This window comes from Jaculus jaculus, chromosome 11 (genome assembly GCF_020740685.1).
Source record: "Jaculus jaculus isolate mJacJac1 chromosome 11, mJacJac1.mat.Y.cur, whole genome shotgun sequence".
NCBI lineage: Eukaryota > Metazoa > Chordata > Mammalia > Rodentia > Dipodidae > Jaculus > Jaculus jaculus.
Genome location: NC_059112.1, coordinates 49,907,533 through 49,921,656, shown reverse-complemented (window position 1 = coordinate 49,921,656; position 14,124 = coordinate 49,907,533). Strand labels below are relative to the sequence as shown.

Sequence of the window (14,124 nt, the reverse complement as noted above, 5' to 3'; positions counted from 1 at the left end):
CCCCTCAATAAAACTCAGAAATTAGGAGTTATTCCTAAATAAATTCAATAATTCATAATTTTAAAGTTCATAATTTCATTTTTATTTATTGCTGATTAAAATTCCAGGGTATATATGCACCACATCTTTATTAACCATTCATCCATTGATGGACATCTGGACTGATTCCATTTCCTTGCTCTTTGAATGGACCAGCAATGTACATGGATATGAAAATAGCTCTGGGGCTGTGCGCTTGCAGGCTCCGGCGCCATGGCGTCCCTCATGGCAAAGGCCTACCTTCTGGGCAAGGAGGAGGTGGCCCGCGAGATTTGCCGCTTCAGCTTCTGCGTCAGCCCCGAGCCCGAGGCGGAGGCGGAGGCGGAGGCCGCATGGGGCCTTGTGAGCAGCTGCTGAGCCGGGTGGCCGCCCTGTTCCCCGTGCAGCGGCCCGGCGGCTTCCGAGCCCACTACCGCGATCAGGATGGGGACTTGGTTGCCTATTCCAGTGATGAGGAGCTGACAATGGCTATGTCCTATGTGAAGGATGACATTTTCCGGATCTACATTAAAGAGAAGAAGGAGTGCTGGTGGGACCATCAGCCACTGTGTGGTCAGGAGGCACCTCGCAGCATGGTGCACCCCAATGTGATCTGTGATGGTTGCAATGGTTCTGTGGTCGGAACTCGCTGCAAGTGCAGTGTATGCCCAGACTATGAGCTGTGTAGTGTCTGCGAGGGGAAGGACTTGCACAAAGAGCACAGCAAGCTGGTCCTCCCCAACCCCTTTGGGCATTTCTCTGAGGGCTTCTCTCATAGCCGCTGGCTCCGGAAGCTCAAACATGGGCATTTTGGGTGGCCTAGTTGGGAGATGGGCCCACCAGGAAATTGGAGCCCACGTCCTCCTCGAGCAGGGGATGCCCGTCCCAGCCCCAGCCCCATAGCTGAGTCAGCTGGCGCTCCATCAGAAGGTCCCAGTGTGAACTTCCTGAAGAACGTTGGGGAGAGCGTAGCAGCTGCCCTCAACCCTCTGGACATTGAAGTTGATATTGATGTGGAGCATGGAGGGAAGAGCAGCCGCCTGACACCTGTCTCCCCACAAAGTTCCAGTGCAGAAGACAAGTGCAGCTCTCAGCTAAGTAGCAGCTGTTCTGAAAAGCACAGTCTCTGACTGAGCAAATGAAGAGAATTGCTTTGGAATCCAAAGGGCAGCCCGAGGAACAGATGGTCTGAAAACTGCTCGGGAGGAGATGAAGACTGGACACATTTGTCTTCAAAAGAAGTGCATCCATCTACAGGTGAACTCCAGTCTCTCCAGATGCCAGAATCCGAAGGCCCAAGCTCTTGGGACCCTTCCCAGGAAGGGCCCACAGCGCTGAAGGAAGCTGCCCTGTACCCACATCTTCCACCAGAGGCTGACCCAGATGCCATCCATGGGCTTCTCTGATGAAGGTGGCTGGCTTACCAGGCTGCTACAGACCAAGAATTATGACATCAGGGCTGCTCTGGACACCATCCAGTATTCAAAGCACCCTCCACCATTGTGAAAGTGCCTAAACCACATTGTTCCTCTTTGTCTCATAGTTGCATTGAGTAGAGCAGCAAGGCCTTGGTAAGGGCCAGTTCCGCAGCAGACTTCAGAATTTGAGGGTTGGGTGCAATAGAACAAGTGACTTGAGTGTTCTGAGGATATATGTGTGAGAATGAAACCAGGTACCACAGATTCCACAGCTTCTGAACTTCTCCTGCCTTCTTCCTGAGGCACACTTGCTCTCCCTGCTAGCATCATATCAGCTTTCTCTGTTCAAAATAATTAATACACTGACATTTAGTTATTTTCAACAAATGAAATTGTTTTGATGGAGTGTATGAAGGCAGTCATCTGGGTTGGGGCTCAGTCATCTGAGCTTTGGGCTCTCAAGATGTACTGTCTTGTTTCAAGACCACTCTAGTTATCTTGTGTCCAGGTGTCAACTGCTTTTAAAGAAAATCCCTCTGTAGGATCCTGTGACGTGATTTGTAAACACTCTGTAATTAAATGGCATAAGCCCTTTAATTAAAAAAAAAGAAAAAAGCTCTGTAGTAGGATATGGAGTCTTTTGACATATACCCCGGAGTGTTGTAGCTGGGCCATATGGAAGATAAGTTTTCCATTTTTTGAGAAACCACCACAATCATTTCCATAATGGTTATACTAATATGTACTCCCACCAGCAGTGAATAAGAGATTTTCTTTCTGCACCCTCTTACCAGCATTTGTTGTCTTTTTTTTTTTTTAAATTTTTGAGGCAGGGTCTTGCTCTAGCTCAGGCTGACATGGAATTCACTATTCAGTTTCAGGTGGCCTCAATCTCATGGTGATCCTTCTACCTCTGCCTCCTGAGTGTTGCGATTAAAGGCATGTGCCATCATGCCTGGCTTGTTGTCTTTTTTTTTTTTTTTTTGATGATACCCACTCTGACTGGGAGGAGGTGGTTACTTGTTTAGAAATCATCTAATCTAGAGTAATAGATAATTGATAATAATACCTGCTACTCAATAGATGACAGTCAACAGCAATACATGTAGATCAATGAATGAATGAGGAGTGGACTGACCTCTCCTCCAGATTTTCTTTTGAGGGATGCCAGGTCATTGGGTACATACTTGGCAATTTCTCAACTAAGTAGATGGAGCTAATGGGAATACTTGACCCAGTTCATGCTAGGTGGCTCACATATCTCTCAGTGCTCCTTGAATGTCTGTCTGGAAAACCTCTTTCTGTTTAACAGATAGGAAAGCAATTTCTCTGTTAGAAGGTGGTAAAAAGTAAGTGCTATAGACAAAGAATGCACAGGGCATCACATATAGCTTTCTGGAGAGGTCAAAGAAGGCTTCAGAGGTGATTGCTTGAGAGCTAGGGATGCCCTTCACCATCAGCTTCACCTTGCAAATCATGGAAACACAGTCTACAATGAGGTAAGATGGGGAGGTTTGTCAACATGTAGGGCCACAAATTGCTTCTGGGACTGTCTTGATTCACTGAATTTTACTGACAGTTCTAAGGCCTCTCATGTCTATTTGGGGTGCTGGGTCAGGTGACTGCATGGAGGAAAGGGATCAGGACTTGGGTCTAGCACCTTAGTGGACACTGAGGGTATTAGAAGCACTGCAGAACTTTGAGCAGAGATTTGATGTCATCTGACCTGGAAAAGCATTCTCAGTTTGAGACTGTGAAGGACAAGTTGAACTGTCAAGTTTCTGAATCTGACCACACTACGCTCTTCTTCCTCTAGAGGCTGAATGCCACATAGGTGCGGTGTTCTTTGTGAACTCATGTTCTACCATGCTTAGAGAGTGTCATGCATTGCCTTCACTGACAGCAAAAAACTGTTAGAACAACAACATAAAAAAGAAATACAAGGACCAAGATAACCAATCAGGTCATCTCCTCCTACTATGGCTCATACCCACCATGGTCACCACTACATGTACATATATTTTTTGGCCTTGGTATCTGGGCCATCTGCCTTCTTTATCAAACTGCAAACTCCCTGAGCTCAGCATCCATATTCTGCCTCCTTCCTAAGACCTCATTGATCATAAGAGATGCAGGCTCCTGCCTGAAGGGTCCTTTAGAAAGAGCAGTACTAACCATTTGGCTGTTCTTCCTAATCACTGAGTGTTTTGTCGTCCTTGTGCCTGGTCTTCTTTGTCTCATTTCTCCTGGATTTCTACCAGGAAAGTTCCCTCCTTCCCAACCCCAGAGAGTCTTTCCCTTCTCTAACTAGTTTCATGGGTGCTGTATCTAACCCAATGCCCTCTTCTGCAGCTTTAAGACATTGCTCCTTAGCCTGAAACATGAGAAAGGAACAAGAATTTCTTGATTCATTTCTCAAATCTATCTATGAATCCCAATTTCTTCCTCCCCTGCCTCTTTATGTTAGACTGGAGGAATAATATTTCTTTGCTCACTTATTCTCTGTCTACAGTGTTAGTTTACAAACTTATAAGGTCTTCCTAGGCACTTAATTTAGGTATTTTTCTTGCTATGTTGATATATCACAGTTGCTGTCATTTACTGAATATTTACTCAGTGTGTGAACTCCTGGACTAAACATGTTTACACACATGATTGTGTTCGAGTCTACATTGAAGTGAGTGCTGTTATTCCCACAAACACAAATAATTTGAAGCTCAGAAAGGCTAAGCAACCTTCAAAGTTCACATATCTGGGTAGCAGAGGGATTAGGGTTTGAACTCTGGGTATTCTTTTCTAAGTATGAGATCTTGATTATTGCTAATATAGTCCCCATCAGGCTTCCTAAACAACACCATAGTTTTCTCTAGGAACACTTCATTTTCACATGTTCACATAAATAAGGTTTCTTTTTAAGAATTAGGCACACAGGATGTGATTCAGTTTGAACTCATTCTTATCTTGGGCAAGTTATTCTCTAATCTGTGAAAATAACGTTGCTGCTGCAGTTACCTTTTTGTTGTTGGACAAACATACAATCAAAAGCAGCTTATGGGAGAAAAAGGCTTATTGCAGGCTTACAGATTCCAGGGGTAACTCCATCATGATAGAAGAATCTGGATCCATTCATTCAAATTTGGGAGAGGGAGAGAAAGAGAGAGAGAGAGAGAGAGAGAGAGAGAGAGAGAGAGAGAGAGGGAGGGAGGGAGGGAGGGAGGGAGGGAGAGAGAGAGAGAGAGAGAGAGAGAGAGAGAGAGAGCCCACAAGCACAAACAGCCTGAGCTCAAACTGGTTCTCTATGCACTTACTAGGGCTTGTTTCAAGGTCCACCCCCAGTGATATACCTCCTCTAGCATGGCTGTCTGCTGAAAATTAAGTACGAAGCTTATTCAAAAGTACTTGAGTCTATTGGGGATACACATTTTCATTCAACCCGCCACAGTTACTTACTGTGATGTTAATACCCATCAGACTGGATTTTATTGCTCAGAATCATTTATTTTTATTACTCTTAGTTGTTTTTGTCATTAATTTTAATGGGGATAGAACTGGAGGACTTGATAAATTCAGACATGAAAAATAGCCTATATTCAAGATTGTTGAACCCTAGTCTGGACTTATAATTTGGAATTCTACTTTTATCTTTTATCCCTGGTTCTCATATGAACCTGGGCATGATGGGCCAAGGAGTGGTCCTCTAATATCAATATGGGGGAACCCCAATCCAAAATGCAACTATATTGGAGATAGGGCTTCTAGGAGGTAACTAAGATTACACAAGGTTCAAGGAGCAGGGACAACTAATATTATAAGAATGGAGAGAAACCTATTTCTATATGCATGTACCAAGGATAACTGTGGGAGGATTCATTGAGAAGGCAGCCATCTAAATCCCAGTGATTGTACAGACATTAAGTGATGTCAACAGACATCAGTCCTGATTACACTGGGATCATATCCCCTCCAGAGCTGTGAGAAAGTAAATCTTAAATTTTAAAATCACATGTTCTATGATGGTTTGTAATATTGCCTACACTGGCTAAGCTGATCAATACATGGGGTCCCTGAAAAGCAAATGAAGGTCACAGTTTCAGATCTAGGTTTTGGTTCTGGAGATAGGACTAACGATTTACTTGTTTAGCCGTTCAATATTTATTCTCTGTCTGTGATGTGTCTTCTCAGTGATGGTGATACAGGAGAGTGTAGGACAAATCACGTGTTCTAATGGAGCTACATTTCAGACAGATAAAAAGAGATCAAACCAGTAAACTAATAACATAATCTTAGGCAATAATAACTGTTGTGAAATAATTTATCTGAGCAAATCAACAGAGCTAGCTGGGGAGCAGTGAAAGGTATTTAGATAGGGTGGTAGAGTCATCTCTCTGAGGAGTAGACATGTCTAATGAAAAGGAGTGAGCTTTGCATTGTTCTTGAGTAAGAACATTTTAAGCAAGAGGAACAGCTAGTTCTGAGTTCCTGATGTGGGATAATATCTGGGTGTCTAACAAACAATGGTAGCCCAATATAACTTGGTGTGATATGGGAAGAGCAGATGTCACAGACAGTGAGGGACATAGGCTTCTCAGACACTTGGCAGGTGGAAGAGATGAATGGAGGTTTTTGATATGATTTGTTCTATGTGATTGGTACCTTTTATGAGATTCTGTGGTACTGAGTTAGGGCTTCAGGAGGATTAAAGAAGCATGCATCAGTCAGTCTACATTAATGTGGAAATGCCCAAGTTTATTAGCCCAAATTGTATTTGAGCCTCAATTGTTTCATGCAATAATACTAAACTTTTATTTCCTCATTTGTAAGATATAGAATAACAATAAACTTAACTTCATAGGATTATTGTGAGAAATAAGGAGATACTACATAATCAATATTTAGCAGAGTTCTGATTCTGATAAGTACTCAGAGAGTACTACCTGAGATGAGGGTGGTGGTGGTGCACATTTCCCATATCCTGAAAGAAGTTGAAAAGCAAATCAGATCTCACTGGGACTTGCAAGTTGGTCCAATCTGTTTTTATAAATTGTATTTCTATTGTAGCCATTAGTTTATATATTGTATCTAGCTGCTCTTATCCTGGGAAGATAGAGTTAAATGGTCATAACAGATAATATATGGGCTACATAGTACCTATCTCTTGCTAGTTCCCTTCAGACTGGGCAGAAAATGAGTCTTCCTAATTGCAAATCAGACTGAAGAATTATCTTCTACTTCATCTTCATCAGTATTTCACCATTGCCTGCAGCTTAAGTCCAAGCTCTTTTTCATGGTACCTCAATTCCTCATATCTAGTTTCAGTCATGCTTTTGTTCTTTCTACCTTATAATTCATGGCTCAGGAATATTGACCTCAGTCTTTTTCCCATTCCTGGGTTTCTGCCTGGCTGATTCTTCTGTCTAAATTGCCTTGCTTCCTTAGTTGGGTCCTCTCATCGGGTTGGCTTATACTTATCCTTTAAGGTTATACTTCCCCTCCTAAGCAATCTCTCTCCTACCTATGCAATCCTACTGGGATTGCTTGGTTATCCATTGACCCATCTCATATATATATCCTAACATGCTGACTTTTTATTTGGTTATCTCTATCAACAAGAATGAGACCAAGAGACTGCAAAACTCTCACCTAAGCCACAAGCTGGAAGTTTTTGTCCTTATTTCTCGCCCTGAAAGTGACTTCTTATAATGTTTTCCATAGCTATTAGGCCACAACATTCTTGACCTCAAGATGGCTCATGTTATACGCAGAGGAAAAACACCATACAACATCTTCCACAACTGATGGGGACTTTTAAATAGTGAGGCATATCTAGATTCCTGTTCTTGGAACATAGAGAATGATGGGGTGTCACTGTTTATCTAATCTAATCTGGAGGCTTCTTCTCAGCTTCTCTGTGGGTCTTGTGTCTTTTTGGTCTTCTCTTCATTGTCTTCTTTTGATTGGATCAGAGATGGCTGCACTGGTGCTTAGAACATGATGCACAAATTATGGCAACTTTGCATGCCAGAACTGAACCACATTGCTAAGGCCTCAGGACTGATGTTTTTTTTCACCTCCCTTCTATTAGTCTTCTGCTCCTCTTTCTCCTCTCAAGTGATTCATAGGAACTGGAATTACTGTTTTGTAAAGTTCCAGCTTGGATGTGGAATATCCCCCATGGACTCATATGTTTAAACACTTTGTCCTGTGCTTAGTTAGATCTGTTTGAACAAATTGCCCTTAAGGGGGTTTCCCTTAAAATCATCATGCCTAGTCTTCAAGCCAGGGATGGATCAGCTTATCTTGGGGCTCATCAGCACCAGAAGACCAGACACCTGGACATTCAGCAGAAATCCATTGAGATGGATGTTGTAGATACTGTGTAACTATCAACTAAGTTTTGTTTTATCCTTGAATCTACCATCAGATGAATCACCTTTATTTCCTGAGAATGCTTCTTTCTATATCAGACTCTTGACATTTAGTACAACTTATAATGCATACGAGGCAGTCAGAAAAAAATGGTTGAATTATAATGACATTACAACATAACTTACTTTGGAACAATATTAAATGCAGCAGGTCCATGTATATCTCCCACTTTATTCCCTATCTGCATAGCTAACATTGTGTGTGTGTGTGTGTGTGTGTAATTCCTAATCACTTAAGTCTTCTGAACTACAGGCATGCCATGACTAATAGCTTAAGTTCATTAGGTGAACTTAAGCTATTATTATTTTCATTATTATTCACTGAAGGAAGACTGAAAGGACAGTGTGCACAGAACAATGTGGTCTGGTAGACAAGTCGGGGAAACATGTGAGGATGTGACTTTCGCCTTCTGTTGGGTGCTATCTATGGCAATAGATGACATTAAATACTGGGCAGAGATTCTCTGAATTCAGAGATACCCAACTGGTCTGAAGCTGTTGAGTAGCTGATTCCTAGGATTTTTTGTCATCAATTGTGAAAACCTGTCTCAAAAATAAATAAATAAGTGAAAATAGAAATAAATAGGCTCTAAAATAAGCTAAAACTCAGTGACAACTTTGTCCCATGGTCTTTCCTGATGCTTTCCCTCACATCTCACCTGGTTAACCTTACATAGAGATTATTGTTTGAACGTGAATTAATTGACTCCCCTTGGAAGAGCTGTGAGGAGGAGAAAGATTTCTATTTTATTTATGCAGATTATACATTTTTACATCTACTATTAGAGAGGAGGTAACAGCAAGCATTTATCAAATAGGTCACATTTCAGAGTTGTTACAATACTTGCACCTTAAGAGATGAGTGTAATTATCCTATTTTTACAAACTCTAATATTATTCAATTGGTGTCAGTAAGTTTTGATTGAATTTACTGCTGATTAGAGTTGATCATCTCTTTAAACAACAAAAAAATTATGTCTCATTCAGTTCATTAGCAATACTGGTGATCAGTTTATGAACCAGAGCACCAATAGTAATCATCAAGAATAATTGATTTTTAATGTGGACATATAAATTACATAGATATATGGAAAAGAATTTACCCTAACAATTATTAACATGAAAAATAAACAAGTCATTGATCATAGGCAAAACGTTTAGCTACTCTGGCCTCCTTGCCTTCCTTTGATAGAAATGGGAAGAGAAAATTAAGGTCTGTGCCTCTCTATCTGAAAACTGATAAAAGATGTGATGTGGAGAGGTGGCACATGGGAAAACTTCATTAATCATGCATGCATTCACTCAACAAATATTTACTGAGCACCTCTGATGTATTGGACATTGGGGTAAAGTATGATTGCATTTGTGAGCTTATAACATGGAAGATGTTGTATGGTGTTTTCCCTCTGCGTATAACATGAACCATCTTGAGGTCAAGAATGTTGTGGCCTAATAGCTGTTGTGGTGGTTTGATTCAGGTGTCCCCCATAAACTTAGATGTTCTGAATGCTAGGTTCCCAGCTGATGGATATTTGGGAATTAATGCCTCCTGGAGGGAGTGTACTGTTGGGGGCGGGCTTATGGGCTTTATAGCCAGTTTCCCCATGCCAGTGTTTGGCACACCCTCCTGTTGCTGTGTCCACCTTGTGTTGGCCAGAGGGTGATGTCCACCCTCTGCTCATGCCATTGTTTTCCCCTGCCATCTTGGAGCTTCCCCTCGAGCCTGTAAGCCAAAATAAATCTCTTTTTCCCAGAAGCTGCTCTTGGTTGGGTGATTTCTAACAGCAATGCAAACCGGACTGCAACAGCTATGGAAAACTTTATAAGAAGTCACTTTCAGGGAGAGAAATAAGGATAAAAACTTCCAGCTTGTGGCTTAGGTGAGAGTTTTGCAGTCTCTTGGTTACTCATTAACCCCCCCCCCCAAACAAAACAAAACAAAACAAAAAAACAGAAACTGTGTGGTGGAACAAGGATTGGAGTGTGTTAAAAATTCTCCTCATGGGCTGGAGAGATGGCTTAGTGGTTAAGTGCTTGCCTGTGAAGCCTAAGGACCCCCGTTCGAGGCTCGATTCCCCAGGACCCACATTAGCCAGATGCACAAGGGGGCCCACGCATCTGGAGTTCGTTTGCAGTGGCTGGAAGCCCTGGCACACCCATTCTCTCTCTCTCTCCCCCTCTTTCTCTCTCTGGCTGTCGCTCTCAAATAAATAAACAACAACAAAAAAATTCTCCTCATGATTCTACTGTGCAGCCAGATTTGGAAACCATAGATCAAGGTCTTCAGCTAATGAGGTGGAGAAACTCAGTTTACACAGAAAGATAGAAAATTTCCTACAGGGTCTTAGGATCAGGTCTCAGGCTACAATGGAACAATTTTGCCCCATGTCTTCTCTCTTTCAGATGAGGTTGGCTGTGTGGTCATAGAGAATTCAAAACCTTGGCTGAATGCTTCTAACCCGGAGGACCACTTTCTCCTGGCTCATTCATCTCTCTTCATCTTGCATGACACAAAAGCAGTAGGAAAACTGTTTGCTGGCAAAGACTGAGCAATGAGTGTCTGATGGTTTTCCAGACAAATCTGATGCTAGAGTTTCCTTCAAGAGACCAGAGTATGACTCACATGTGATGTCAGTAGGCCACTGCACATCTGATTCCTGGATCTGTCTCATCACCAAACTTCCTGTTTTTGTTTCTTTGTGTGTATGTATGTGGTGTGTGTGTGTGGCATCTGCATGTGTATGTGTGTGTATATGTGTGTATGTGTTTAGGCCAGAGGTTGATATTACAGGTCTTCCTCAGTAGCTCCCTTATTTTTTGGGACAGGACCTCTTGCTGAACCCATAGCTCACCTATTTGGCTAGTGTAGCTAGTCAGGGAATCCCAGGGACTCCTTGTTGCTGCCTCTCCAGTAAGGACATTACAGGGCTTTACCTTGACTGACATTTTACATGAAAACTAGGGATCCCAACTCAAGTCCTCATGGTGTGGCAAGCACTTTATTCATTGACCCATCTTTACAGCTCAAATTTCCTACTTGATGGATTTAAAAGAAGAATGGAAAAAGAACCTCAAGATACAAGATCAGGTACACACCACTTTCTTTGCAGTGGCTGGAGTCCCTGGCATGCCCATTCTCTCTGTATCCCTCTTCCTCTCTGTCAAATAAATAAATAGATAAAACTAAAATATTTTAAAAGCTACTATTTGGTGTGTTGATTTTGTATCCTGCAACTCTATACAAGGATTTATAAATATTATATAATATTATTGTAAATAGGTTTAATAAACATTATTTATTAGTGCGGAGCTTTTTGTAGATTCTGTTAGTTTTTTTAAGTATAGAGAATCATGTTATCTGCAAATAGGAATAAATAATTTGACTGCTTCCTTTACTATTTTTATTTATTTTATGTCTTTTCTTATCTTATTGCTCTAGTTAGCTTTGAGTAATATTAACTAGAAGTGGCAAGAGTAGAGGTTTTTGTCTTATTCCTGTTTTTATAGAAAATTAACCCAAATTTTCTCCATTTGATATAATGTTGGCTGTGAGTTTGTCATATATGGCGTTTATTATCTTGAGGTATGATTCACCTATTCAACATTCTCTAGGACTTTTACCATGAAGTTATGTAGGACTTTGTTAAATGCTTTATCTATATCAAATGAAATGATCACATGTTTTATATCTTTATTTATGCAGTGTGTTACATTAATTGATTTACGTACGTTGAACAAACCTTGCATCCCTGGAATAAGTCCGACTTGGACATGATGGACAACATGCTCACTGTGTTCTTCAAGTCAGTTTGAAAGAATCTTGCTGAGAATTTTTGCACCTATGTTCATCAGGGAAATTTTTTTAAAATTTTCTTATTTGGCTGTGCTATCTGGTTAGGGATCAGGAGGATGATGGCTTCATAGAATGAATTTTCTACATTGTGGAACACTCTAAGAAGAGTTGTTTTAGATTGTCCCTAAAAGTATGATAGAATTCCATGATGAAGCCATCTGGTCCAGGACTTTTCTTTGTGGAGAGTGTTTTACTTTTAGCTTCAATGTCGTTTGTACTGGGTGTATCTGCTGTAACAGCTTTCTTTTGTCTATTATTTTATTAATTTGGATCTTCTATGTCTTTTTTGTTAGATTGGCTAAGAGCTTATCAGTCTTATTTTTTTCTCCAAAAAACAACTCATTTGATTAATTCTGTGTATTGTTCTTTCAGTGTCTACTTCATTAATGTCTGCCCTTATTTTTATTATGTCTTGCCATCTACTGGGTTTGGATGTGTTTGTTGCTCTTTCTCTAGAAACTTAAGGTGGATTGTTGGGTGTTTCTTTGAGAACTCTGTAATTTCTTTATATGTGTATTTCTAGCTACAAACTTTTCTCTTAGGACTGTCTTGGCTGTATCTGAGAATATCTGGTAGGCATTATCATTTTCATTTGTTTCTAAGAATTTTTTAAATTTCATCCTTGATTTCTTCAATAATTGATTGTTTTTTTTTTAAATTGTGTTGCTTAGTCTCCAAAATTTGCAAGTTTCTATAGTCTTTCTTTTTGTTGATTTTTACTTTCATTCTACTGTGATCTGATAGGATACAAGGTATCATTAGCTCAAGTTTTTTATTTGTTGAGGTTTGTTTGTAGCTTGTTGTGATCAATTTTGGAGAAGTTCCATGAGCTGCTGAGAATAATATGCATTCCCTTTCTGTTGGGTGGTCTACTCTGTACATGCCTATTAGATGCAGTTGATCAATAGTGTGGTTTAGATGCTTTGTTGGATTTTAGTCCAGATGACCTGTCTTAGAGTGAGAGTGAGGTATTGAAATTTTCCATTATTGTTGTGTGTGGGCTTGCGTCTTTTACTGTTTATTTTCTGAAGTTAGGAGTTTCAATATTTGGTGCATAAATCTTTACAACTAAAATATTTCTTGATGAATTGTTCCCTTTATTAAAAAGTAGTGTCACTCTTTGTCTTTCCTGATCAGTTTTGGTTTGAAGTATGTTTTGTCTGATATAAGGATGGACAATCCCACCTTTAGCAGTTTCTATTTGGTTGATAGTTTTTTTTTTTTTCTTCTATCCTTCTATACGCAGTTTATCAACATTGTTGGCTAAATGAGTTTTTTTTTTTCCACTCATTTAGTCTACATCCTTTTTTTTTGGTAAATTAAGGTAATTTATATCTAAGGTTGTTATGGAGAGAGGCTTGATATTCCCTAATATTTAGTTGGATGATACTCTAACTGGCTGGATTATTGTCATTTCTTTTCCTTTCTCACTCACAGTGTGCTGATCTATGGTGTTAGGCATACGTGATTCTTCCCTATTTCTTCTTTGTTTATCAGGTTTTTTCATGGCATATATCTTATTCTGACAGATGTTGCTGTCTTTCTCTTCTTCCTTGTTGTTGCAGTCAGGTTTACATTGCTGGTAGAAATCAACCAACCATGATCAGCTTGTGGGAAAAAGAGGTTTATTTTGGCTTACAGACCCGAGGGGAAGCTCCAAGACGGCAGGGGAAAATGACGGCATGAGCAGAGGTTGGACATCACCCTCTGGCCCACATAGGGTAGACAACAGGAACAGGAGAATGTGCCAAACACTGGCAAGAGGGAGCTGGCTATAACACTTATAAGCCCATCCCCTACAATACACTGCCTCCAGGAGGGATAATTTCCAAATCTCTATCAGTTGGGAACCTAGCATTCAGAACACCTAAGTTTATGGGGATACCTGAATCAAAACTCCACATTCTGCCCCTGGTCCCCATAAACTGATAACCATATGTGATGTAAAATGCAATATATCCAACTTTAAAAGTCCCAATAGTTTTTATCAATTCCAATGATGTTCATATATCCCCATAATCCAGGATCTTTTAACTGAGCTGTAATACCAAAATAATAACCTCAAAAACCCATAATAACACAGATTAAGCATTCACATTGCAAAAGATGGTATTGGGCATAGCAAAGAAATATTCAACCATACAAGATTTAAACAGGGCAAACATCAAACTTGTTGTTCCAAGTCCAACAACTCTAGTCAGTGACAAGTCTCCAAGTCTGATAATTCTAACCAGCAACAAGTCTCTAGTATTCCAATTCTGCCTCTCCAGCTAGGCTACTCATAGTCCTAGAAAACTTCATCTGGGGCTGGGGCTGGCAGCTTTCTTTAGCAGCCATCTCGTGGTCCCAGCATCTCCACTAGGTCTCCACTGCAATCCACACTTCATCCTCATGGCCTCATTGGGATTCC

The 14,124-nt window shown here is 40.6% G+C and overlaps 1 pseudogene; it reads left to right on the top strand.

The window, feature by feature from the left end:
* The first annotated feature begins 252 nt into the window (after positions 1-252).
* Positions 253-1,524, top strand: LOC101596410 (annotated as a pseudogene).
* The last annotated feature ends 12,600 nt before the right edge of the window (positions 1,525-14,124 follow it).